Source organism: Triturus cristatus, chromosome 6, assembly GCF_964204655.1.
Source record: "Triturus cristatus chromosome 6, aTriCri1.1, whole genome shotgun sequence".
Lineage (NCBI taxonomy): Eukaryota > Metazoa > Chordata > Amphibia > Caudata > Salamandridae > Triturus > Triturus cristatus.
Genome location: NC_140589.1, coordinates 1103006267 through 1103032091, shown reverse-complemented (window position 1 = coordinate 1103032091; position 25825 = coordinate 1103006267).

Here is a 25825-nt window from a genome sequence, read left to right as displayed (position 1 = left end):
GAGTTAAGACCTTAATCAGTAGGCGAGAGTAAGAGTTAAGACCTTAACCAGTAGGCCAGAGTAAGAGTTAAGACCTTAACCATTAGGCCAGAGTACGAGTCTAAGACCTTAGCTATTTGGCCAGAGTAAGAGTTAAGAACTTAGCTATTAGGCCAGAGTAAGAGTTAAGACCTTAGCTATTAGGCCAGAGTACGAGTCTAAGACCTTAGCTATTAGGCCAGAGTAAGAGTTAAGACCTTAACCAGTAGGCCAGAGTAAGAGTTAAGACCTTAACCTGTAGGCCATAGTACGAGTCTAAGACCTTAGCTATTAGGCCAGAGTAAGAGTTAAGACCTTAACCAGTCGGCCAGAGTAAGAGTTAAGACCTTAACCAGTAGGCCAGAGTACGAGTCTAACACCTTAGCTATTAGGCCAGAGTAAGAGTTAAGACCTTAACCAGTAGGCCAGAGAAAGAGTTAAGACCTTAACCATTAGACCAGAGTACGAGTCTAGGACCTTAGCTATTAGGCCAGAGTAAGAGTTAAGACCTTAACCAGTAGGCCAGAGTAAGAGTTAAGACCTTAACCAGTAGGCCAGAGTACGAGTCTAAGACCTTAGCTATTAGGCCAGAGTAAGAGTTAAGACCTTAACCATTAGGCCAGAGTATGAGTCTAAGACCTTAGCTATTAGGCCAGAGTAAGAGTTAAGACCTTAACCAGTAGGCCAGAGTAAGAGTTAAGACCTTAACCATTAGTCCAGAGTACAAGTCTAAGACCTTAGCTATTAGGCCAGAGAAAGAGTTAAGACCTTAGCTATTGGGCCAGAGTAAGAGTAAAGACCTTAACCATTAGGCCAGAGTACGAGTCTAAGACCTTAGCTATTAGGCCAGAGTAAGAGTGAAGACCTTAACCATTAGGCCAGAGTACGAGTCTAAGACCTTAGCTATTAGGCCAGAGTAAGAATTAAGACCTTAGCTATTAGGCCTGAGTAAGAGTTAAGACCTTAGCTATTTGGCCAGAGTACGAGTTAAGACCTTAACCAGTAGGCCAGAGTAAGAGTTAAGACCTTAACCTGTAGGCCAGAGTAGGAGTTAAGACCTAAACCTGTAGGCCATACTATGAGTCTAAGACCTTAGCTACTAGGCCAGAGTAAGAGTTAAGACCTTAGCTATTAGGCCAGAGTAAGAGTTAAGACCTTAACCAGTAGGCCAGAGTAAGAGTTAAGACCTTAACCTGTAGGCCATAGTACGAGTCTAAGACCTTAGCTATTAGGCCAGAGTAAGAGTTGAGACCTTAACCAGTAGGCCAGAGTAAGAGTTAAAACCTTAACCTGTAGGCCAGAGTACGAGTCTAAGACCTTAGCTATTAGGCCAGAGTAAGAGTTAAGACCTTAGCTATTAGGCCAGAGTAAGAGTTAAGACCTTAACCATTAGGCCAGAGTACGAGTCTAAGACCTAAGCTATTAGGCCAGAGTAAGAGTTAAGACCTTAGCTATTAGGCCAGAGTAAGAGTTAAGACCTTAACCAGTAGGCTAGAGTGAGAGTTAAGACCTTAACCTGTAGGCCATAGTATGAGTCTAAGACCTTAGCTATTAGGCCAGAGTAAGAGTTAAGACCTTGGCTATTAGGCCAGAGTAAGAGTTAAGACCTTAACCAGTAGGCCAGAGTAAGAGTTAATACCTTAACCATTAGGCCAGAGTAAGAGTTAAGACCTTAACCGTAAGGCCAGAGTATGAGTCTAAGACCTTAGCTATTAGGCCAGAGTAAGAGTTAAGACCTTAACCTGTAGGCCAGAGTACGAGTCTAAGACCTTAGCTGTTAGGCCAGAGTAAGAGTTAAGACCTTAACCAGTAGTCCAGAGTAAGAGTTAAGACCTTAACCTGTAGGCCATAGTACGAGTCTAAGACCTTAGCTATTAGGCCAGAGTAAGAGTTAAGACCTTAACCAGTAGGCCAGAGTAAGAGTTAAGACCTTAACCTGTAGGCCAGAGTAAGAGTTAAGACCTTAACCTGTAGGCCAGAGTACGAGTCTAAGACCTTAGCTATTAGGCCAGGGTAAGAGTTAAGACCTTATCCAGTAGGCCAGAGTAAGAGTTAAGACCTTAGCTATTAGGCCAGAGTACGAGTCTAAGACCTTAGCTATTAGGCCAGAGTAAGAGTTAAGACCTTAACCAGTAGGCCAGAGTAAGAGTCTAAGACCTTAGCTATTAGGCCATAGTACGAGTCTAAGACCTTAGCTATTAGGCCAGAGTAAGAGTTAAGACCTTAGCTATTAGGCCAGAGTACGAGTCTAAGACCTTAGCTATCAGGCCATAGTACGAGTCTTACACTATAGCTATTAGGCCAGAGTAAGAGTTAAGACCTTAACCATTAGGCCAGAATACGAGTCTAAGACCTTAGCTATTAGGCCAAAGTAAGAGTTAAGACCTTAACCATTAGGCCAGAGTAAGAGTTAAGACCTTAACCATTAGGCAAGAGTACGAGTCTAAGACCTTAGCTATTAGGCCAGAGTAAGAGTTAAGACCTTAGCTATTAGGCCAGAGTAAGAGTTAAGACCTTAACCAATAGGCCAGAGTAAGAGTTAAGACCTTCACCATTAGGCCAGAGTACGAGTCTAAGACCTTAGCTATTAGGCCAGAGTAAGAGTTAAGACCTTAGCTATTAGGCCAGAGTAAGAGTTAAGACCTTAACCATTAGGCCAGAGTATGAGTCTAAGACCTTAGCTATTAGACCAGAGTAAGAGTTAAGACCTTAACCAGTAGGCCAGAGTAAGAGTTAAGAACTTAACCTGTAGGCCATAGTACGAGTCTAAGACATTAGCTATTAGGCCAGAGTAAGAGTTAAGACCTTAGCTATTAGGCCAGAGTAAGAGTTAAGACGTTAACCATTAGGCCACAGTACGAGTCTAAGACCTTAGCTATTAGGCCAGAGTAAGAGTTAAGACATTAACCAGTAGGCCAGAGTAAGAGTTAAGAACTTAACCTGTATGCCATAGTACGAGTTTAAGACCTTAGCTATTAGGCCAGAGTAAGAGTTAAGACCTTAGCTATTAGGCCAGAGTAAGAGTTAGGACCTTAACCATTAGGCCATAGTAAGAGTTAAGACCTTAGCTATTAGGCCAGAGTACGAGTCTAAGACCTTAACCATTACGCCAGAGTACGAGTCTAAGACCTTAGCTATTAGGCCAGAGTAAGTGTTAAGACCTGAGCTATTATGCCAGACTGAGAGTTAAGACCTTAATCAGTAGGCGAGAGTAAGAGTTAAGACCTTAACCAGTAGGCCAGAGTAAGAGTTAAGACCTTAACCATTAGGCCAGAGTACGAGTCTAAGACCTTAGCTATTTGGCCAGAGTAAGAGTTAAGAACTTAGCTATTAGGCCAGAGTAAGAGTTAAGACCTTAGCTATTAGGCCAGAGTACGAGTCTAAGACCTTAGCTATTAGGCCAGAGTAAGAGTTAAGACCTTAACCAGTAGGCCAGAGTAAGAGTTAAGACCTTAACCTGTAGGCCATAGTACGAGTCTAAGACCTTAGCTATTAGGCCAGAGTAAGAGTTAAGACCTTAACCAGTCGGCCAGAGTAAGAGTTAAGACCTTAACCAGTAGGCCAGAGTACGAGTCTAACACCTTAGCTATTAGGCCAGAGTAAGAGTTAAGACCTTAACCAGTAGGCCAGAGAAAGAGTTAAGACCTTAACCATTAGACCAGAGTACGAGTCTAGGACCTTAGCTATTAGGCCAGAGTAAGAGTTAAGACCTTAACCAGTAGGCCAGAGTAAGAGTTAAGACCTTAACCAGTAGGCCAGAGTACGAGTCTAAGACCTTAGCTATTAGGCCAGAGTAAGAGTTAAGACCTTAACCATTAGGCCAGAGTATGAGTCTAAGACCTTAGCTATTAGGCCAGAGTAAGAGTTAAGACCTTAACCAGTAGGCCAGAGTAAGAGTTAAGACCTTAACCATTAGTCCAGAGTACAAGTCTAAGACCTTAGCTATTAGGCCAGAGAAAGAGTTAAGACCTTAGCTATTGGGCCAGAGTAAGAGTGAAGACCTTAACCATTAGGCCAGAGTACGAGTCTAAGACCTTAGCTATTAGGCCAGAGTAAGAGTGAAGACCTTAACCATTAGGCCAGAGTACGAGTCTAAGACCTTAGCTATTAGGCCAGAGTAAGAATTAAGACCTTAGCTATTAGCCCTGAGTAAGAGTTAAGACCTTAGCTATTTGGCCAGAGTACGAGTTAAGACCTTAACCAGTAGGCCAGAGTAAGAGTTAAGACCTTAACCTGTAGGCCAGAGTAGGAGTTAAGACCTAAACCTGTAGGCCATACTATGAGTCTAAGACCTTAGCTACTAGGCCAGAGTAAGAGTTAAGACCTTAGCTATTAGGCCAGAGTAAGAGTTGAGACCTTAACCAGTAGGCCAGAGTAAGAGTTAAAACCTTAACCTGTAGGCCAGAGTACGAGTCTAAGACCTTAGCTATTAGGCCAGAGTAAGAGTTAAGACCTTAGCTATTAGGCCAGAGTAAGAGTTAAGACCTTAACCATTAGGCCAGAGTACGAGTCTAAGACCTAAGCTATTAGGCCAGAGTAAGAGTTAAGACCTTAGCTATTAGGCCAGAGTAAGAGTTAAGACCTTAACCAGTAGGCGAGAGTGAGAGTTAAGACCTTAACCTGTAGGCCATAGTATGAGTCTAAGACCTTAGCTATTAGGCCAGAGTAAGAGTTAAGACCTTGGCTATTAGGCCAGAGTAAGAGTTAAGACCTTAACCAGTAGGCCAGAGTAAGAGTTAATACCTTAACCATTAGGCCAGAGTAAGAGTTAAGACCTTAACCATAAGGCCAGAGTATGAGTCTAAGACCTTAGCTATTAGGCCAGAGTAAGAGTTAAGACCTTAACCTGTAGGCCAGAGTACGAGTCTAAGACCTTAGCTGTTAGGCCAGAGTAAGAGTTAAGACCTTAACCAGTAGTCCAGAGTAAGAGTTAAGACCTTAACCTGTAGGCCATAGTACGAGTCTAAGACCTTAGCTATTAGGCCAGAGTAAGAGTTAAGACCTTAACCAGTAGGCCAGAGTAAGAGTTAAGACCTTAACCTGTAGGCCAGAGTAAGAGTTAAGACCTTAACCTGTAGGCCAGAGTACGAGTCTAAGACCTTAGCTATTAGGCCAGGGTAAGAGTTAAGACCTTATCCAGTAGGCCAGAGTAAGAGTTAAGACCTTAGCTATTAGGCCAGAGTACGAGTCTAAGACCTTAGCTATTAGGCCAGAGTAAGAGTTAAGACCTTAGCTATTAGGCCATAGTAAGAGTTAAGACCTTAGCTATTAGGCCAGAGTACGAGTCTAAGACCTTAGCTATTAGGCCATAGTACGAGTCTAAGACCTTAGCTATTAGGCCAGAGTAAGAGTTAAGACCTTAGCTATTAGGCCAGAGTACGAGTCTAAGACCTTAGCTATCAGGCCATAGTACGAGTCTTACACTATAGCTATTAGGCCAGAGTAAGAGTTAAGACCTTAACCATTAGGCCAGAATACGAGTCTAAGACCTTAGCTATTAGGCCAAAGTAAGAGTTAAGACCTTAACCATTAGGCCAGAGTAAGAGTTAAGACCTTAACCATTAGGCAAGAGTACGAGTCTAAGACCTTAGCTATTAGGCCAGAGTAAGAGTTAAGACCTTAGCTATTAGGCCAGAGTAAGAGTTAAGACCTTAACCAATAGGCCAGAGTAAGAGTTAAGACCTTCACCATTAGGCCAGAGTACGAGTCTAAGACCTTAGCTATTAGGCCAGAGTAAGAGTTAAGACCTTAGCTATTAGGCCAGAGTAAGAGTTAAGACCTTAACCATTAGGCCAGAGTACGAGTCTAAGACCTTAGCTATTAGGCCAGAGTAAGAGTTAAGACCTTAACCAGTAGGCCAGAGTAAGAGTTAAGAACTTAACCTGTAGGCCATAGTACGAGTCTAAGACATTAGCTATTAGGCCAGAGTACGAGTCTAAGACCTTAGCTATTAGGCCAGGGTAAGAGTTAAGACCTTATCCAGTAGGCCAGAGTAAGAGTTAAGACCTTAGCTATTAGGCCAGAGTACGAGTCTAAGACCTTAGCTATTAGGCCAGAGTAAGAGTTAAGACCTTAGCTATTAGGCCATAGTAAGAGTTAAGACCTTAGCTATTAGGCCAGAGTACGAGTCTAAGACCTTAACTATTAGGCCATAGTACGAGTCTAAGACCTTAGCTATTAGGCCAGAGTAAGAGTTAAGACCTTAGCTATTAGGCCAGAGTGCGAGTCTAAGACCTTAGCTATCAGGCCATAGTACGAGTCTTACACTATAGCTATTAGGCCAGAGTAAGAGTTAAGACCTTAACCATTAGGCCAGAATACGAGTCTAAGACCTTAGCTATTAGGCCAAAGTAAGAGTTAAGACCTTAACCATTAGGCCAGAGTAAGAGTTAAGACCTTAACCATTAGGCAAGAGTACGAGTCTAAGACCTTAGCTATTAGGCCAGAGTAAGAGTTAAGACCTTAGCTATTAGGCCAGAGTAAGAGTTAAGACCTTAAGCAATAGGCCAGAGTAAGAGTTAAGACCTTCACCATTAGGCCAGAGTACGAGTCTAAGACCTTAGCTATTAGGCCAGAGTAAGAGTTAAGACCTTAGCTATTAGGCCAGAGTAAGAGTTAAGACCTTAACCATTAGGCCAGAGTACGAGTCTAAGACCTTAGCTATTAGGCCAGAGTAAGAGTTAAGACCTTAACCAGTAGGCCAGAGTAAGAGTTAAGAACTTAACCTGTAGGCCATAGTACGAGTCTAAGACATTAGCTATTAGGCCAGAGTAAGAGTTAAGACCTTAGCTATTAGGCCAGAGTAAGAGTTAAGACGTTAACCATTAGGCCACAGTACGAGTCTAAGACCTTAGCTATTAGGCCAGAGTAAGAGTTAAGACATTAACCAGTAGGCCAGAGTAAGAGTTAAGAACGTAACCTGTATGCCATAGTACGAGTTTAAGACCTTAGCTATTAGGCCAGAGTAAGAGTTAAGACCTTAGCTATTAGGCCAGAGTAAGAGTTAAGACCTTAACCATTAGGCCATAGTAAGAGTTAAGACCTTAGCTATTAGGCCAGAGTACGAGTCTAAGACCTTAACCATTACGCCAGAGTACGAGTCTAAGACCTTAGCTATTAGGCTAGAGTAAGTGTTAAGACCTGAGCTATTATGCCAGACTGAGAGTTAAGACCTTAATCAGTAGGCGAGAGTAAGAGTTAAGACTTTAACCAGTAGGCCAGAGTAAGAGTTAAGACCTTAACCATTAGGCCAGAGTACGAGTCTAAGACCTTAGCTATTTGGCCAGAGTAAGAGTTAAGAACTTAGCTATTAGGCCAGAGTAAGAGTTAAGACCTTAGCTATTAGGCCAGAGTACGAGTCTAAGACCTTAGCTATTAGGCCAGAGTAAGAGTTAAGACCTTAACCAGTAGGCCAGAGTAAGAGTTAAGACCTTAACCTGTAGGCCATCGTACGAGTCTAAGACCTTAGCTATTAGGCCAGAGTAAGAGTTAAGACCTTAACCAGTCCGCCAGAGTAAGAGTTAAGACCTTAACCAGTAGGCCAGAGTACGAGTCTAACACCTTAGCTATTAGGCCAGAGTAAGAGTTAAGACCTTAACCAGTAGGCCAGAGAAAGAGTTAAGACCTTAACCATTAGACCAGAGTACGAGTCTAGGACCTTAGCTATTAGGCCAGAGTAAGAGTTAAGACCTTAACCAGTAGGCCAGAGTAAGAGTTAAGACCTTAACCAGTAGGCCAGAGTACGAGTCTAAGACCTTAGCTATTAGGCCAGAGTAAGAGTTAAGACCTTAACCATTAGGCCAGAGTATGAGTCTAAGACCTTAGCCATTAGGCCAGAGTAAGAGTTAAGACCTTAACCATTAGTCCAGAGTACAAGTCTAAGACCTTAGCTATTAGGCCAGAGAAAGAGTTAAGACCTTAGCTATTGGGCCAGAGTAAGAGTGAAGACCTTAACCATTAGGCCAGAGTACGAGTCTAAGACCTTAGCTATTAGGCCAGAGTAAGAGTGAAGACCTTAACCATTAGGCCAGAGTACGAGTCTAAGACCCTAGCTATTAGGCCAGAGTAAGAATTAAGACCTTAGCTATTAGGCCTGAGTAAGAGTTAAGACCTTAGCTATTTGGCCAGAGTACGAGTTAAGACCTTAACCAGTAGGCCAGAGTACGAGTCTAAGACCTTAGCTGTTAGGCCAGAGTAAGAGTTAAGACCTTAACCAGTAGGCCAGAGTAAGAGTTAAGACCTTAACCTGTAGGCCATAGTACGAGTCTAAGACCTTAGCTATTAGGCCAGAGTAAGAGTTAAGACCTTAACCTGTAGGCCAGAGTAAGAGTTAAGACCTTAACCTGTAGGCCAGAGTACGAGTCTAAGACCTTAGCTATTAGGCCAGGGTAAGAGTTAAGACCTTATCCAGTAGGCCAGAGTAAGAGTTAAGACCTTAGCTATTAGGCCAGAGTAAGAGTTAAGACCTTAGCTATTAGGCCAGAGTAAGAGTTAAGACCTTAAGCAGTAGGCCAGAGTAAGAGTTAAGACCTTAACCTGTAGGCCATAGTACGAGTCTAAGACCTTAGCTATTAGGCCAGAGTAAAAGTTAAGACCTTAACCAGTAGGCCAGAGTAAGAGTTAAGAACTTAACCAGTAGGCCAGAGTAAGAGTTAAGAACTTAACCTGTAGGCCATAGTATGAGTCTAAGACCTTAGCTATTAGGCCAGAGTAAGAGTTAAGACCTTAGCTATTAGGCCAGAGTAAGAGTTAAGACCTTAACCATTAGGCCACAGAACGAGTCTAAGACCTTAGCTATTAGGCCAGAGTAAGAGTTAAGACATTAACCAGTAGGCCAGAGTAAGAGTTAAGAACTTAACCTGTAGGCCATAGTACGAGTTTAAGACCTTAGCTATTAGGCCAGAGTAAGAGTTAAGACCTTAGCTATTAGGCCAGAGTAAGAGTTAAGACCTTAACCATTAGGCCAAAGTACGAGTCTAAGACCTTAGCTATTAGGCCAGAGTAAGAGTTAAGACCTTAGCTATTAGGCCAGAGTAAAAGTTAAGACCTTAACCAGTAGGCCAGAGTAAGAGTTAAGACCTTAACCATTAGGCCAGAGTACGAGTCTAAGACCTTAGCTATTAGGCCAGAGTAAAAGTTAAGACCTTAACCAGTAGGCCAGTGTAAGAGTTAAGACCTTAACCATTAGGCCAGAGTACGAGTCTAAGACCTTAGCTATTAGGCCAGAGTAAGAGTTAAGACCTTAACCAGTAGGCCAGTGTAAGAGTTAAGACCTTAACCATTAGGCCAGAGTACGAGTCTAAGACCTTAGCTATTAGGCCAGAGTACGAGTCTAAGACCTTAGCTATTAGGCCAGAGTAAGAGTTAAGACCTTAGCTATTAGGCCAGAGTAAGAGTTAAGACCTTAGCTATTAGGCCAGAGTACGAGTCTAAGACCTTAGCTATTAGGCCAGAGTAAGAGTTAAGACCTTAACCAGTAGGCCAGTGTAAGAGTTAAGAGCTTAACCATTAGGCCAGAGTACGAGTCTAAGACCTTAGCTATTAGGCCATAGTACGAGTCTAAGACCTTAGCTATTAGGCCAGAGTAAGAGTTAAGACCTTAGCTATTAGGCCAGAGTACGAGTCTAAGACCTTAGCTATTAGGCCAGAGTAAGAGTTAAGACCTTAGCTATTAGGCCAGAGTACGAGTCTAAGACCTTAGCTATTAGGCCAGAGTACGAGTCTAAGACCTTAGCTATTAGGCCAGAGTAAGAGTTAAGACCTTAGCTATTAGGCCAGAGTAAGAGTTAAGACCTTAGCTATTAGGCCAGAGTATGAGTCTAAGACCTTAGCTATTAGGCCAGAGTAAGAGTTAAGACCTTAACCAGTAGGCCAGAGTAAGAGTTAAGACCTTAACCAGTAGGCCAGTGTAAGAGTTAAGACCTTAACCATTAGGCCAGAGTACGAGTCTAAGACCTTAGCTATTAGGCCAGAGTACGAGTCTAAGACCTTAGCTATTAGGCCAGAGTAAGAGTTAAGACCTTAACTATTAGGCCAGAGTAAGAGTTAAGACCTTAGCTATTAGGCCAGAGTACGAGTCTAAGACCTTAGCTATTAGGCCAGAGTACGAGTCTAAGACCTTAGATATTAGGCCAGAATAAGAGTTAAGACCTTAGCTATTAGGCCAGAGTAAGAGTTAAGACCTTAGCTATTAGGCCAGAGTACGAGTCTAAGACCTTAGCTAGCAAGCCATAGTACGAGTCTTACACCTTAGCTATTAGGCCAGAGTAAGAGTTAAGACCTTAACCAGTACGCCAGTGTAAGAGTTAAGACCTTAACCTGTAGGCCAGAGTAAGACTTAAGACCTTAACCTGTAGGCCATAGTAGGAGTCTTAGACCTTAGCTATTAGGCCAGAGTAAGAGTTAAGACCTTAACCAGTAGGCCAGAGTAAGAGTTAAGACCTTAACCATTAGGCCAGAGTACGAGTCTAAGACCTTAGCTATTAGGCCAGAGTACGAGTCTAAGACCTTAGCTATTAGGCCAGAGTAAGAGTTAAGACCGTAACCATTAAGCCAGAGTTAGAGTTAACACCGTAACCATTAAGCCAGAGTACGAGTCTAAGACCTTAGCTATTTAGCCAGAGTAAGAGTTAAGACCTTAGCTATTAGGCCAGAGTAAGAGTTAAGACCTTAACCATTACGCCAGAGTACGAGTCTAAGACCTTAGCTATTAGGCCAGAGTAAGTGTTAAGACCTGAGCTATTATGCCAGACTGAGAGTTAAGACCTTAATCAGTAGGCGAAAGTAAGAGTTAAGACCTTAACCAGTAGGCCAGAGTAAGAGTTAAGACCTTAACCATTAGGCCAGAGTATGAGTCTAAGACCTTAGTTTTTTGGCCAGAGTAAGAGTTAAGACCTTAACCAGTAGGCCAGAGTAAGAGTTAAGACCTTAACTTGTAGGCCATAGTACGAGTCTAAGACCTTAGCTATTAGGCCAGAGTAAGAGTTAAGACCTTAACCAGTCGGCCAGAGTAAGTGTTAAGACCTTAACCAGTAGGCCAGAGTACGAGTCTAACACCTTAGCTATTAGGCCAGAGTAAGAGTTAAGACCTTAACCAGTAGGCCAGAGAAAGAGTTAAGACCTTAACCATTAGACCAGAGTACGAGTCTAGGACCTTAGCTATTAGGCCAGAGTAAGAGTTAAGACCTTAACCAGTAGGCCAGAGTAAGAGTTAAGACCTTAACCAGTAGGCCAGAGTACGAGTCTAAGACCTTAGCTATTAGGCCAGAGTAAGAGTTAAGACCTTAACCTGTAGGCCAGAGTAAGAGTTAAGACCTTAACCTGTAGGCCAGAGTACGAGTCTAAGACCTTAGCTATTAGGCCAGGGTAAGAGTTAAGACCTTATCCAGTAGGCCAGAGTAAGAGTTAAGACCTTAGCTATTAGGCCAGAGTAAGAGTTAAGACCTTAGCTATTAGGCCAGAGTAAGAGTTAAGACCTTAAGCAGTAGGCCAGAGTAAGAGTTAAGACCTTAACCTGTAGGCCATAGTACGAGTCTAAGACCTTAGCTATTAGGCCAGAGTAAAAGTTAAGACCTTAACCAGTAGGCCAGAGTAAGAGTTAAGAACTTAACCAGTAGGCCAGAGTAAGAGTTAAGAACTTAACCTGTAGGCCATAGTATGAGTCTAAGACCTTAGCTATTAGGCCAGAGTAAGAGTTAAGACCTTAGCTATTAGGCCAGAGTAAGAGTTAAGACCTTAACCATTAGGCCACAGAACGAGTCTAAGACCTTAGCTATTAGGCCAGAGTAAGAGTTAAGACATTAACCAGTAGGCCAGAGTAAGAGTTAAGAACTTAACCTGTAGGCCATAGTACGAGTTTAAGACCTTAGCTATTAGGCCAGAGTAAGAGTTAAGACCTTAGCTATTAGGCCAGAGTAAGAGTTAAGACCTTAACCATTAGGCCAAAGTACGAGTCTAAGACCTTAGCTATTAGACCAGAGTAAGAGTTAAGACCTTAGCTATTAGGCCAGAGTAAAAGTTAAGACCTTAACCAGTAGGCCAGAGTAAGAGTTAAGACCTTAACCATTAGGCCAGAGTACGAGTCTAAGACCTTAGCTATTAGGCCAGAGTAAAAGTTAAGACCTTAACCAGTAGGCCAGTGTAAGAGTTAAGACCTTAACCATTAGGCCAGAGTACGAGTCTAAGACCTTAGCTATTAGGCCAGAGTAAGAGTTAAGACCTTAACCAGTAGGCCAGTGTAAGAGTTAAGACCTTAACCATTAGGCCAGAGTACGAGTCTAAGACCTTAGCTATTAGGCCAGAGTAAGAGTTAAGACCTTAGCTATTAGGCCAGAGTAAGAGTTAAGACCTTAGCTATTAGGCCAGAGTACGAGTCTAAGACCTTAGCTATTAGGCCAGAGTAAGAGTTAAGACCTTAACCAGTAGGCCAGTGTAAGAGTTAAGACCTTAACCATTAGGCCAGAGTACGAGTCTAAGACCTTAGCTATTAGGCCATAGTACGAGTCTAAGACCTTAGCTATTAGGCCAGAGTAAGAGTTAAGACCTAGGCTATTAGGCCAGAGTAAGAGTTAAGACCTTAGCTATTAGGCCAGAGTACGAGTCTAAGACCTTAGCTATTAGGCCAGAGTAAGAGTTAAGACCTTAGCTATTAGGCCAGAGTACGAGTCTAAGACCTTAGCTATTAGGCCAGAGTACGAGTCTAAGACCTTAGCTATTAGGCCAGAGTAAGAGTTAAGACCTTAGCTATTAGGCCAGAGTAAGAGTTAAGACCTTAACCAGTAGGCCAGAGTAAGAGTTAAGACCTTAACCAGTAGGCCAGTGTAAGAGTTAAGATCTTAACCATTAGGCCAGAGTACGAGTCTAAGACCTTAGCTATTAGGCCAGAGTACGAGTCTAAGACCTTAGCTATTAGGCCAGAGTAAGAGTTAAGACCTTAACTATTAGGCCAGAGTAAGAGTTAAGACCTTAGCTATTAGGCCAGAGTACGAGTCTAAGACCTTAGCTATTAGGCCAGAGTACGAGTCTAAGACCTTAGCTATTAGGCCAGAATAAGAGTTAAGACCTTAGCTATTAGGCCAGAGTAAGAGTTAAGACCTTAGCTATTAGGCCAGAGTACGAGTCTAAGACCTTAGCTAGCAGGCCATAGTACGAGTCTTACACCTTAGCTATTAGGCCAGAGTAAGAGTTAAGACCTTAACCAGTACGCCAGTGTAAGAGTTAAGACCTTAACCTGTAGGCCAGAGTAAGAGTTAAGACCTTAACCTGTAGGCCATAGTAGGAGTCTTAGACCTTAGCTATTAGGCCAGAGTAAGAGTTAAGACCTTAACCAGTAGGCCAGAGTAAGAGTTAAGACCTTAACCATTAGGCCAGAGTACGAGTCTAAGACCTTAGCTATTAGGCCAGAGTAAGAGTTAAGACCGTAACCATTAAGCCAGAGTAAGAGTTAACACCGTAACCATTAAGCCAGAGTACGAGTCTAAGACCTTATCTATTTAGCCAGAGTAAGAGTTAAGACCTTAGCTATTAGGCCAGAGTAAGAGTTAAGACCTTAACCATTACGCCAGAGTACGAGTCTAAGACCTTAGCTATTAGGCCAGAGTAAGTGTTAAGACCTGAGCTATTATGCCAGACTGAGAGTTAAGACCTTAATCAGTAGGCGAAAGTAAGAGTTAAGACCTTAACCAGTAGGCCAGAGTAAGAGTTAAGACCTTAACCATTAGGCCAGAGTATGAGTCTAAGACCTTAGCTATTTGGCCAGAGTAAGAGTTAAGACCTTAACCAGTAGGCCAGAGTAAGAGTTAAGACCTTAACCTGTAGGCCATAGTACAAGTCTAGGACCTTAGCTATTAGGCCAGAGTAAGAGTTAAGACCTTAACCAGTCGGCCAGAGTAAGTGTTAAGACCTTAACCAGTAGGCCAGAGTATGAGTCTAACACCTTAGCTATTAGGCCAGAGTAAGAGTTAAGACCTTAACCAGTAGGCCAGAGAAAGAGTTAAGACCTTAACCATTAGACCAGAGTACGAGTCTAGGACCTTAGCTATTAGGCCAGAGTAAGAGTTAAGACCTTAACCAGTAGGCCAGAGTAAGAGTTAAGACCTTAACCAGTAGGCCAGAGTAAGAGTTAAGACCTTAACCATTAGTCCAGAGTACAAGTCTAAGACCTTAGCTATTAGGCCAGAGAAAGAGTTAAGACCTTAGCTATTGGGCCAGAGTAAGAGTGAAGACCTTAACCATTAGGCCAGAGTACGAGTCTAAGACCTTAGCTATTAGGCCAGAGTAAGAGTGAAGACCTTAACCATTAGGCCAGAGTACGAGTCTAAGACCTTAGCTATTAGGCCAGAGTAAGAATTAAGACCTTAGCTATTAGGCCTGAGTAAGAGTTAAGACCTTAGCTATTTGGCCAGAGTACGAGTTAAGACCTTAACCAGTAGGCCAGAGTAAGAGTTAAGACCTTAACCTGTAGGCCAGAGTAGGAGTTAAGACCTAAACCTGTAGGCCATACTATGAGTCTAAGACCTTAGCTACTAGGCCAGAGTAAGAGTTAAGACCTTAGCTATTAGGCCAGAGTAAGAGTTAAGACCTTAACCAGTAGGCCAGAGTAAGAGTTAAGACCTTAACCTGTAGGCCATAGTACGAGTCTAAGACCTTAGCTATTAGGCCAGAGTAAGAGTTAAGACCTTAACCAGTAGGCCAGAGTAAGAGTTAAAACCTTAACCTGTAGGCCAGAGTACGAGTCTAAGACCTTAGCTATTAGGCCAGAGTAAGAGTTAAGACCTTAGCTATTAGGCCAGAGTAAGAGTTAAGACCTTAACCATTAGGCCAGAGTACGAGTCTAAGACCTAAGCTATTAGGCCAGAGTAAGAGTTAAGACCTTAGCTATTAGGCCAGAGTAAGAGTTAAGACCTTAACCAGTAGGCGAGAGTGAGAGTTAAGACCTTAACCTGTAGGCCATAGTATGAGTCTAAGACCTTAGCTATTAGGCCAGAGTAAGAGTTAAGACCTTAACCAGTCGGCCAGAGTAAGAGTTAAGACCTTAACCAGTAGGCCAGAGTACGAGTCTAACACCTTAGCTATTAGGCCAGAGTAAGAGTTAAGACCTTAACCAGTAGGCCAGAGAAAGAGTTAAGACCTTAACCATTAGACCAGAGTACGAGTCTAGGACCTTAGCTATTAGGACAGAGTATGAGTTAAGACCTTAACCAGTAGGCCAGAGTAAGAGTTAAGACCTTAACCAGTAGGCCAGAGTACGAGTCTAAGACCTTAGCTATTAGGCCAGAGTAAGAGTTAAGACCTTAACCATTAGGCCAGAGTATGAGTCTAAGACCTTAGCTATTAGGCCAGAGTAAGAGTTAAGACCTTAACCAGTAGGCCAGAGTAAGAGTTAAGACCTTAACCATTAGTCCAGAGTACACGTCTAAGACCTTAGCTATTAGGCCAGAGAAAGAGTTAAGACCTTAGCTATTGGGCCAGAGTAAGAGTGAAGACCTTAACCATTAGGCCAGAGTACGAGTCTAAGACCTTAGCTATTAGGCCAGAGTAAGAGTTAAGACCTTAACCATTACGCCAGAGTACGAGTCTAAGACCTTAGCTATTAGGCCAGAGTAAGTGTTAAGACCTGAGCTATTATGCCAGACTGAGAGTTAAGACCTTAATCAGTAGGCGAGAGTAAGAGTTAAGACCTTAACCAGTAGGCCAGAGTAAGAGTTAAGACCTTAACCATTAGGCCAGAGTACGAGTCTAAGACCTTAGCTATTTGGCCAGAGTAAGAGTTAAGACCTTAACCAGTAGGCCAGAGTAAGAGTTAAGACCTTAACCTGTAGGCCATAGTACGAGTCTAAGACCTTAGCTATTAGGCCAGAGTAAGAGTTAAGACCTTAACCAGTCGGCCAGAGTAAGAGTTAAGACCTTAACCAGTAGGCCAGAGTACGAGTCTAACACCTTAGCTATTAGGCCAGAGTAAGAGTTAAGACCTTAACCAGTAGGCCAGAGAAAGAGTTAAGACCTTAACCATTAGACCAGAGTACGAGTCTAGGACCTTAGCTATTAGGCCAGAGTAAGAGTTAAGACCTTAACCAGTAGGCCAGAGTAAGAGTTAAGACCTTAACCAGTAGGCCAGAGTACGAGTCTAAGACCTTAGCTATTAGGCAAGAGTAAGAGTTAAGACCTTAACCATTAGGCCAGAGTATGAGTCTAAGACCTTAGCTATTAGGCCAGAGTAAGAGTTAAGACCTTAACCAGTAGGCCAGAGTAAGAGTTAAGACCTTAACCATTAGTCCAGAGTACAAGTCTAAGACCTTACCTATTAGGCCAGAGAAAGAGTTAAGACCTTAGCTATTGGGCCAGAGTAAGAGTGAAGACCTTAACCATTAGGCCAGAGTACGAGTCTAAGACCTTAGCTATTAGGCCAGAGTAAGAGTGAAGACCTTAACCATTAGGCCAGAGTACGAGTCTAAGACCTTAGCTATTAGGCCAGAGTAAGAATTAAGACCTTAGCTATTAGGCCTGAGTAAGAGTTAAGACCTTAGCTATTTGGCCAGAGTACGAGTTAAGACCTTAACCAGTAGGCCAGAGTAAGAGTTAAGACCTTAACCTGTAGGCCAGAGTAGGAGTTAAGACCTAAACCTGTAGGCCATACTATGAGTCTAAGACCTTAGCTACTAGGCCAGAGTAAGAGTTAAGACCTTAGCTATTAGGCCAGAGTAAGAGTTAAGACCTTAACCAGTAGGCCAGAGTAAGAGTTAAGACCTTAACCTGTAGGCCATAGTACGAGTCTAAGACCTTAGCTATTAGGCCAGAGTAAGAGTTGAGACCTTAACCAGTAGGCCAGAGTAAGAGTTAAAACCTTAACCTGTAGGCCAGAGTACGAGTCTAAGACCTTAGCTATTAGGCCAGAGTAAGAGTTAAGACCTTAGCTATTAGGCCAGAGTAAGAGTTAAGACCTTAACCATTAGGCCAGAGTACGAGTCTAAGACCTAAGCTATTAGGCCAGAGTAAGAGTTAAGACCTTAGCTATTAGGCCAGAGTAAGAGTTAAGACCTTAACCAGTAGGCGAGAGTGAGAGTTAAGACCTTAACCTGTAGGCCATAGTATGAGTCTAAGACCTTAGCTATTAGGCCAGAGTAAGAGTTAAGACCTTGGCTATTAGGCCAGAGTAAGAGTTAAGACCTTAACCAGTAGGCCAGAGTAAGAGTTAATACCTTAACCATTAGGCCAGAGTAAGAGTTAAGACCTTAACCATAAGGCCAGAGTATGAGTCTAAGACCTTAGCTATTAGGCCAGAGTAAGAGTTAAGACCTTAACCTGTAGGCCAGAGTACGAGTCTAAGACCTTAGCTGTTAGGCCAGAGTAAGAGTTAAGACCTTAACCAGTAGTCCAGAGTAAGAGTTAAGACCTTAACCTGTAGGCCATAGTACGAGTCTAAGACCTTAGCTATTAGGCCAGAGTAAGAGTTAAGACCTTAACCAGTAGGCCAGAGTAAGAGTTAAGACCTTAACCTGTAGGCCAGAGTAAGAGTTAAGACCTTAACCTGTAGGCCAGAGTACGAGTCTAAGACCTTAGCTATTAGGCCAGGGTAAGAGTTAAGACCTTATCCAGTAGGCCAGAGTAAGAGTTAAGACCTTAGCTATTAGGCCAGAGTACGAGTCTAAGACCTTAGCTATTAGGCCAGAGTAAGAGTTAAGACCTTAGCTATTAGGCCATAGTAAGAGTTAAGACCTTAGCTATTAGGCCAGAGTACGAGTCTAAGACCTTAGCTATTAGGCCATAGTACGAGTCTAAGACCTTAGCTATTAGGCCAGAGTAAGAGTTAAGACCTTAGCTATTAGGCCAGAGTACGAGTCTAAGACCTTAGCTATCAGGCCATAGTACGAGTCTTACACTATAGCTATTAGGCCAGAGTAAGAGTTAAGACCTTAACCATTAGGCAAGAGTACGAGTCTAAGACCTTAGCTATTAGGCCAGAGTAAGAGTTAAGACCTTAGCTATTAGGCCAGAGTAAGAGTTAAGACCTTAACCAATAGGCCAGAGTAAGAGTTAAGACCTTCACCATTAGGCCAGAGTACGAGTCTAAGACCTTAGCTATTAGGCCAGAGTAAGAGTTAAGACCTTAGCTATTAGGCCAGAGTAAGAGTTAAGACCTTAACCATTAGGCCAGAGTACGAGTCTAAGACCTTAGCTATTAGGCCAGAGTAAGAGTTAAGACCTTAACCAGTAGGCCAGAGTAAGAGTTAAGAACTTAACCTGTAGGCCATAGTACGAGTCTAAGACATTAGCTATTAGGCCAGAGTAAGAGTTAAGACCTTAGCTATTAGGCCAGAGTAAGAGTTAAGACGTTAACCATTAGGCCACAGTACGAGTCTAAGACCTTAGCTATTAGGCCAGAGTAAGAGTTAAGACATTAACCAGTAGGCCAGAGTAAGAGTTAAGAACTTAACCTGTATGCCATAGTACGAGTTTAAGACCTTAGCTATTAGGCCAGAGTAAGAGTTAAGACCTTAGCTATTAGGCCAGAGTAAGAGTTAAGACCTTAACCATTAGGCCAAAGTACGAGTCTAAGACCTTAGCTATTAGGCCAGAGTAAGAGTTAAGACCTTAGCTATTAGGCCAGAGTAAAAGTTAAGACCTTAGCTATTAGGCCAGAGTAAGAGTTAAGACCTTAACCATTAGGCCAGAGTATGAGTCTAAGACCTTAGCTATTAGGCCAGAGTAAGAGTTAAGACCTTAACCAGTAGGCCAGAGTAAGAGTTAAGACCTTAACAATTAGTCCAGAGTACGAGTCTAAGACCTTAGCTATTAGGCCAGAGAAAGAGTTAAGACCTTAGCTATTGGGCCAGAGTAAGAGTGAAGACCTTAACCATTAGGCCAGAGTACGAGTCTAAGACCTTAGCTATTAGGCCAGAGTAAGAGTTAAGACCTTAACCATTAGGCCAGAGTACGAGTTTAAGACCTTAGCTATTAGGCCAGAGTAAGAATTAAGACCTTAGCTATTAGGCCTGAGTAAGAGTTAAGACCTTAGCTATTAGGCCAGAGTACGAGTTAAGACCTTAACCAGTGGGCCAGAGTAAGAGTTAAGACCTTAACCTGTAGGCCAGAGTAGGAGTTAAGACCTAAACCTGTAGGCCATACTATGAGTCTAAGACCTTAGCTACTAGGCCAGAGTAAGAGTTAAGACCTTAGCTATTAGGCCAGAGTAAGAGCTAAGACCTTAACCAGTAGGCCAGAGTAAGAGTTAAGACCTTAACCTGTAGGCCATAGTACGAGTCTAAGACCACCTTAGCTATTAGGCCAGAGTAAAAGTTAAGACCTTAACCAGTAGGCCAGAGTAAGAGTTAAGACCTTAACCATTAGGCCAGAGTACGAGTCTAAGACCTAAGCTATTAGGCCAGAGTAAGAGTTAAGACCTTAGCTATTAGGCCAGAGTAAGAGTTAAGACCTTAACTAGTAGGCGAGAGTGAGAGTTAAGACCTTAACCTGTAGGCCATAGTATGAGTCTAAGACCTTAGCTATTAGGCCAGAGTAAGAGTTAAGACCTTGGCTATTAGGCCAGAGTAAGAGTTAAGACCTTAACCAGTAGGCCAGAGTAAGATTTAATACCTTAACCATTAGGCCAGGGTAAGAGTTAAGACCTTAACCTGTAGGCCAGAGTACGAGTCTAAGACCTTAGCTGTTAGGCCAGAGTAAGAGTTAAGACCTTAACCAGTAGGCCAGAGTAAGAGTTAAGACCTTAACCTGTAGGCCATAGTACGAGTCTAAGACCTTAGCTATTAGGCCAGAGTAAGAGTTAAGACCTTAACCTGTAGGCCAGAGTAAGAGTTAAGACCTTAACCTGTAGGCCAGAGTACGAGTCTAAGACCTTAGCTATTAGGCCAGGGTAAGAGTTAAGACCTTATCCAGTAGGCCAGAGTAAGAGTTAAGACCTTAGCTATTAGGCCAGAGTAAGAGTTAAGACCTTAGCTATTAGGCCAGAGTAAGAGTTAAGACCTTAAGCAGTAGGCCAGAGTAAGAGTTAAGACCTTCACCTGTAGGCCATAGTACGAGTCTAAGACCTTAGCTATTAGGCCAGAGTAAAAGTTAAGACCTTAACCTGTAGGCCAGAGTAAGAGTTAAGAACTTAACCAGTAGGCCAGAGTAAGAGTTAAGAACTTAACCTGTAGGCCATAGTATGAGTCTAAGACCTTAGCTATTAGGCCAGAGTAAGAGTTAAGACCTTAGCTATTAGGCCAGAGTAAGAGTTAAGACCTTAACCATTAGGCCACAGAACGAGTCTAAGACCTTAGCTATTAGGCCAGAGTAAGAGTTAAGACATTAACCAGTAGGCCAGAGTAAGAGTTAAGAACTTAACCTGTAGGCCATAGTACGAGTTTAAGACCTTAGCTATTAGGCCAGAGTAAGAGTTAAGACCTTAGCTATTAGGCCAGAGTAAGAGTTAAGACCTTAACCATTAGGCCAAAGTACGAGTCTAAGACCTTAGCTGGTAGGCCAGAGTAAGAGTTAAGACCTTAACCATTAGGCCAGAGTACGAGTCTAAGACCTTAGCTATTAGGCCAGAGTAAAAGTTAAGACCTTAACCAGTAGGCCAGTGTAAGAGTTAAGACCTTAACCATTAGGCCAGAGTACGAGTCTAAGACCTTAGCTATTAGGCCAGAGTAAGAGTTAAGACCTTAACCAGTAGACAAGAGTAAGAGTTAAGACCTTAACCATTAGGCCAGAGTATGAGTCTAAGACCTTAGCTATTAGGCCAGAGTAAGAGTTAAGACCTTAACCAGTAGGCCAGTGTAAGAGTTAAGACCTTAACCATTAGGCCAGAGTACGAGTCTAAGACCTTAGCTATTAGGCCAGAGTAAGAGTTAAGACATTAACCAGTAGGCCAGAGTAAGAGTTAAGAACTTAACCTGTAGGCCATAGTACGAGTTTAAGACCTTAGCTATTAGGCCAGAGTAAGAGTTAAGACCTTAGCTATTAGGCCAGAGTAAGAGTTAAGACCTTAACCATTAGGCCAAAGTACGAGTCTAAGACCTTAGCTATTAGGCCAGAGTAAGAGTTAAGACCTTAGCTATTAGGCCAGAGTAAAAGTTAAGACCTTAACCAGTAGGCGAGAGTGAGAGTTAAGACCTTAACCTGTAAGCCATAGTATGAGTCTAAGACCTTAGCTATTAGGCCAGAGTAAGAGTTAAGACCTTGGCTATTAGGCCAGAGTAAGAGTTAAGACCTTAACCAGTAGGCCAGAGTAAGAGTTAATACCTTAACCATTAGGCCAGAGTAAGAGTTAAGACCTTAACCATAAGGCCAGAGTATGAGTCTAAGACCTTAGCTATTAGGCCAGAGTAAGAGTTAAGACCTTAACCTGTAGGCCAGAGTACGAGTCTAAGACCTTAGCTGTTAGGCCAGAGTAAGAGTTAAGACCTTAACCAGTAGTCCAGAGTAAGAGTTAAGACCTTAACCTGTAGGCCATAGTACGAGTCTAAGACCTTAGCTATTAGGCCAGAGTAAGAGTTAAGACCTTAACCAGTAGGCCAGAGTAAGAGTTAAGACCTTAACCTGTAGGCCAGAGTAAGAGTTAAGACCTTAACCTGTAGGCCAGAGTACGAGTCTAAGACCTTAGCTATTAGGCCAGGGTAAGAGTTAAGACCTTATCCAGTAGGCCAGAGTAAGAGTTAAGACCTTAGCTATTAGGCCAGAGTACGAGTCTAAGACCTTAGCTATTAGGCCAGAGTAAGAGTTAAGACCTTAGCTATTAGGCCATAGTAAGAGTTAAGACCTTAGCTATTAGGCCAGAGTACGAGTCTAAGACCTTAGCTATTAGGCCATAGTACGAGTCTAAGACCTTAGCTATTAGGCCAGAGTAAGAGTTAAGACCTTAGCTATTAGGCCAGAGTACGAGTTTAAGACCTTAGCTATCAGGCCATAGTACGAGTCTTACACTATAGCTATTAGGCCAGAGTAAGAGTTAAGACCTTAACCATTAGGCCAGAATACGAGTCTAAGACCTTAGCTATTAGGCCAAAGTAAGAGTTAAGACCTTAACCATTAGGCCAGAGTAAGAGTTAAGACCTTAGCTATTAGGCCAGAGTACGAGTCTAAGACCTTAGCTATTAGGCCAGAGTAAGAGTTAAGACCTTAGCTATTAGGCCAGAGTAAGAGTTAAGACCTTAGCTATTAGGCCAGAGTAAGAGTTAAGACCTTAGCTATTAGGCCAGAGTATGAGTCTAAGACCATAGCTATTAGGCCAGAGTAAGAGTTAAGACCTTAACCAGTAGGCCAGAGTAAGAGTTAAGACCTTAGCTATTAGGCCAGAGTAAGAGTTAAGACCTCAACCATTAGGCCAGAGTACGAGTCTAAGACCTTAGCTATTAGGCCAGAGTAAGAGTTAAGACATTAACCAGTAGGCCAGAGTAAGAGTTAAGAACTTAACCTGTAGGCCATAGTACGAGTTTAAGACCTTAGCTATTAGGCCAGAGTAAGAGTTAAGACCTTAGCTATTAGGCCAGAGTAAGAGTTAAGACCTTAACCATTAGGCCAGAGTACGAGTTAAGACCTTAACCAGTAGGCCAGAGTAAGAGTTAAGACCTTAACCTGTAGGCCAGAGTAGGAGTTAAGACCTAAACCTGTAGGCCATACTATGAGTCTAAGACCTTAGCTATTAGGCCAGAGTAAGAGTTAAGACCTTAACCAGTAGGCCAGAGTAAGAGTTAAGACCTTAACCTGTAGGCCATAGTACGAGTCTAAGACCTTAGCTATTAGGCCAGAGTAAGAGTTAAGACCTTAACCAGTAGGCCAGAGTAAGAGTCTAAGACCTTAGCTATTAGGCCAGAGTAAGAGTTAAGACCTTAACCAGTAGGCCAGTGTAAGAGTTTAGACCTTAACCATTAGGCCAGAGTACGAGTCTAAGACCTTAGCTATTAGGCCAGAGTACGAGTCTAAGACCTTAGCTATTAGGCCAGAGTAAGAGTTAAGACCTTAGCTATTAGGCCAGAGTAAGAGTTAAGACCTTAGCTATTAGGCCAGAGTACGAGTCTAAGACCTTAGCTATTAGGCCAGAGTAAGAGTTAAGACCTTAACCAGTAGGCCAGTGTAAGAGTTAAGACCTTAACCATTAGGCCAGAGTACGAGTCTAAGACCTTAGCTATTAGGCCATAGTACGAGTCTAAGACCTTAGCTATTAGGCCAGAGTAAGAGTTAAGACCTAGGCTATTAGGCCAGAGTAAGAGTTAAGACCTTAGCTATTAGGCCAGAGTACGAGTCTAAGACCTTAGCTATTAGGCCAGAGTAAGAGTTAAGACCTTAGCTATTAGGCCAGAGTACGAGTCTAAGACCTTAGCTATTAGGCCAGAGTACGAGTCTAAGACCTTAGCTATTAGGCCAGAGTAAGAGTTAATACCTTAGCTATTAGGCCAGAGTTAGAGTTAAGACCTTAGCTATTAGGCCAGAGTATGAGTCTAAGACCTTAGCTATTAGGCCAGAGTAAGAGTTAAGACCTTAACCAGTAGGCCAGAGTAAGAGTTAAGACCTTAGCTATTAGGCCAGAGTAAGAGTTAAGACCTCAACCATTAGGCCAGAGTACGAGTCTAAGACCTTAGCTATTAGGCCAGAGTAAGAGTTAAGACATTAACCAGTAGGCCAGAGTACGAGTCTAAGACCTTAGCTGTTAGGCCAGAGTAAGAGTTAAGACCTTAACCAGTAGTCCAGAGTAAGAGTTAAGACCTTAACCTGTAGGCCATAGTACGAGTCTAAGACCTTAGCTATTAGGCCAGAGTAAGAGTTAAGACCTTAACCATTAGGCCAGAGTACGAGTTAAGACCTTAACCAGTAGGCCAGAGTAAGAGTTAAGACCTTAACCTGTAGGCCAGAGTAGGAGTTAAGACCTAAACCTGTAGGCCATACTATGAGTCTAAGACCTTAGCTACTAGGCCAGAGTAAGAGTTAAGACCTTAGCTATTAGGCCAGAGTAAGAGTTAAGACCTTAACCAGTAGGCCAGAGTAAGAGTTAAGACCTTAACCTGTAGGCCATAGTACGAGTCTAAGACCTTAGCTATTAGGCCAGAGTAAGAGTTAAGACCTTAACCAGTAGGCCAGAGTACGAGTCTAAGACCTTAGCTATTAGGCCAGAGTAAGAGTTAAGACCTTAGCTATTAGGCCAGAGTAAGAGTTAAGACCTTAACCATTAAGCCAGAGTATGAGTCTAAGACCTAAGCTATTAGGCCAGAGTAAGAGTTAAGACCTTAGCTATTAGGCCAGAGTAAGAGTTAAGACCTTAACCAGTAGGCGAGAGTGAGAGTTAAGACCTTAACCTGTAGGCCATAGTATGAGTCTAAGACCTTAGCTATTAGGCCAGAGTAAGAGTTAAGACCTTGGCTATTAGGCCAGAGTAAGAGTTAAGACCTTAACCAGTAGGCCAGAGTAAGAGTTAATACCTTAACCATTAGGCCAGAGTAAGAGTTAAGACCTTAGCTATTAGGCCAGAGTAAGAGTTAAGACCTTTACCTGTAGGCCAGAGTACGAGTCTAAGACCTTAGCTGTTAGGCCAGAGTAAGAGTTAAGACCTTAACCAGTAGGCCAGAGTAAGAGTTAAGACCTTAACCTGTAGGCCATAGTACGAGTCTAAGACCTTAGCTATTAGGCCAGAGTAAGAGTTAAGACCTTAACCTGTAGGCCAGAGTAAGAGTTAAGACCTTAACCTGTAGGCCAGAGTACGAGTCTAAGACCTTAGCTATTAGGCCAGGGTAAGAGTTAAGACCTTATCCAGTAGGCCAGAGTAAGAGTTAAGACCTTAGCTATTAGGCCAGAGTAAGAGTTAAGACCTTAGCTATTAGGCCAGAGTAAGAGTTAAGACCTTAAGCAGTAGGCCAGAGTAAGAGTTAAGACCTTAACCTGTAGGCCATAGTACGAGTCTAAGACCTTAGCTATTAGGCCAGAGTAAAAGTTAAGACCTTAACCAGTAGGCCAGAGTAAGAGTTAAGAACTTAACCAGTAGGCCACAGAACGAGTCTAAGACCTTAGCTATTAGGCCAGAGTAAGAGTTAAGACATTAACCAGTAGGCCAGAGTAAGAGTTAAGAACTTAACCTGTAGGCCATAGTACGAGTTTAAGACCTTAGCTATTAGGCCAGAGTAAGAGTTAAGACCTTAGCTATTAGGCCAGAGTAAGAGTTAAGACCTTAAGCAGTAGGCCAGAGTAAGAGTTAAGACCTTCACCTGTAGGCCATAGTACGAGTCTAAGACCTTAGCTATTAGGCCAGAGTAAAAGTTAAGACCTTAACCAGTAGGCCAGAGTAAGAGTTAAGACCTTAACCATTAGTCCAGAGTACGAGTCTAAGACCTTAGCTATTAGGCCAGAGTACGAGTCTAAGACCTTAGCTATTAGGCCAGAGTAAGAGTTAAGACCTTAGCTATTAGGCCAGAGTAAGAGTTAAGACCTTAGCTATTAGGCCAGAGTACGAGTCTAAGACCTTAGCTATTAGGCCAGAGTAAGAGTTAAGACCTTAACCAGTAGGCCAGTGTAAGAGTTAAGACCTTAACCATTAGGCCAGAGTACGAGTCTAAGACCTTAGCTATTAGGCCATAGTACGAGTCTAAGACCTTAGCTATTAGGCCATAGTAAGAGTTAAGACCTAGGCTATTAGGCCAGAGTACGAGTCTAAGACCTTAGCTATTAGGCCAGAGTACGAGTCTAAGACCTTAGCTATTAGGCCAGAGTAAGAGTTAAGACCTTAGCTATTAGGCCAGAGTAAGAGTTAAGACCTTAGCTATTAGGCCAGAGTATGAGTCTAAGACCTTAGCTATTAGGCCAGAGTAAGAGTTAAGACCTTAACCAG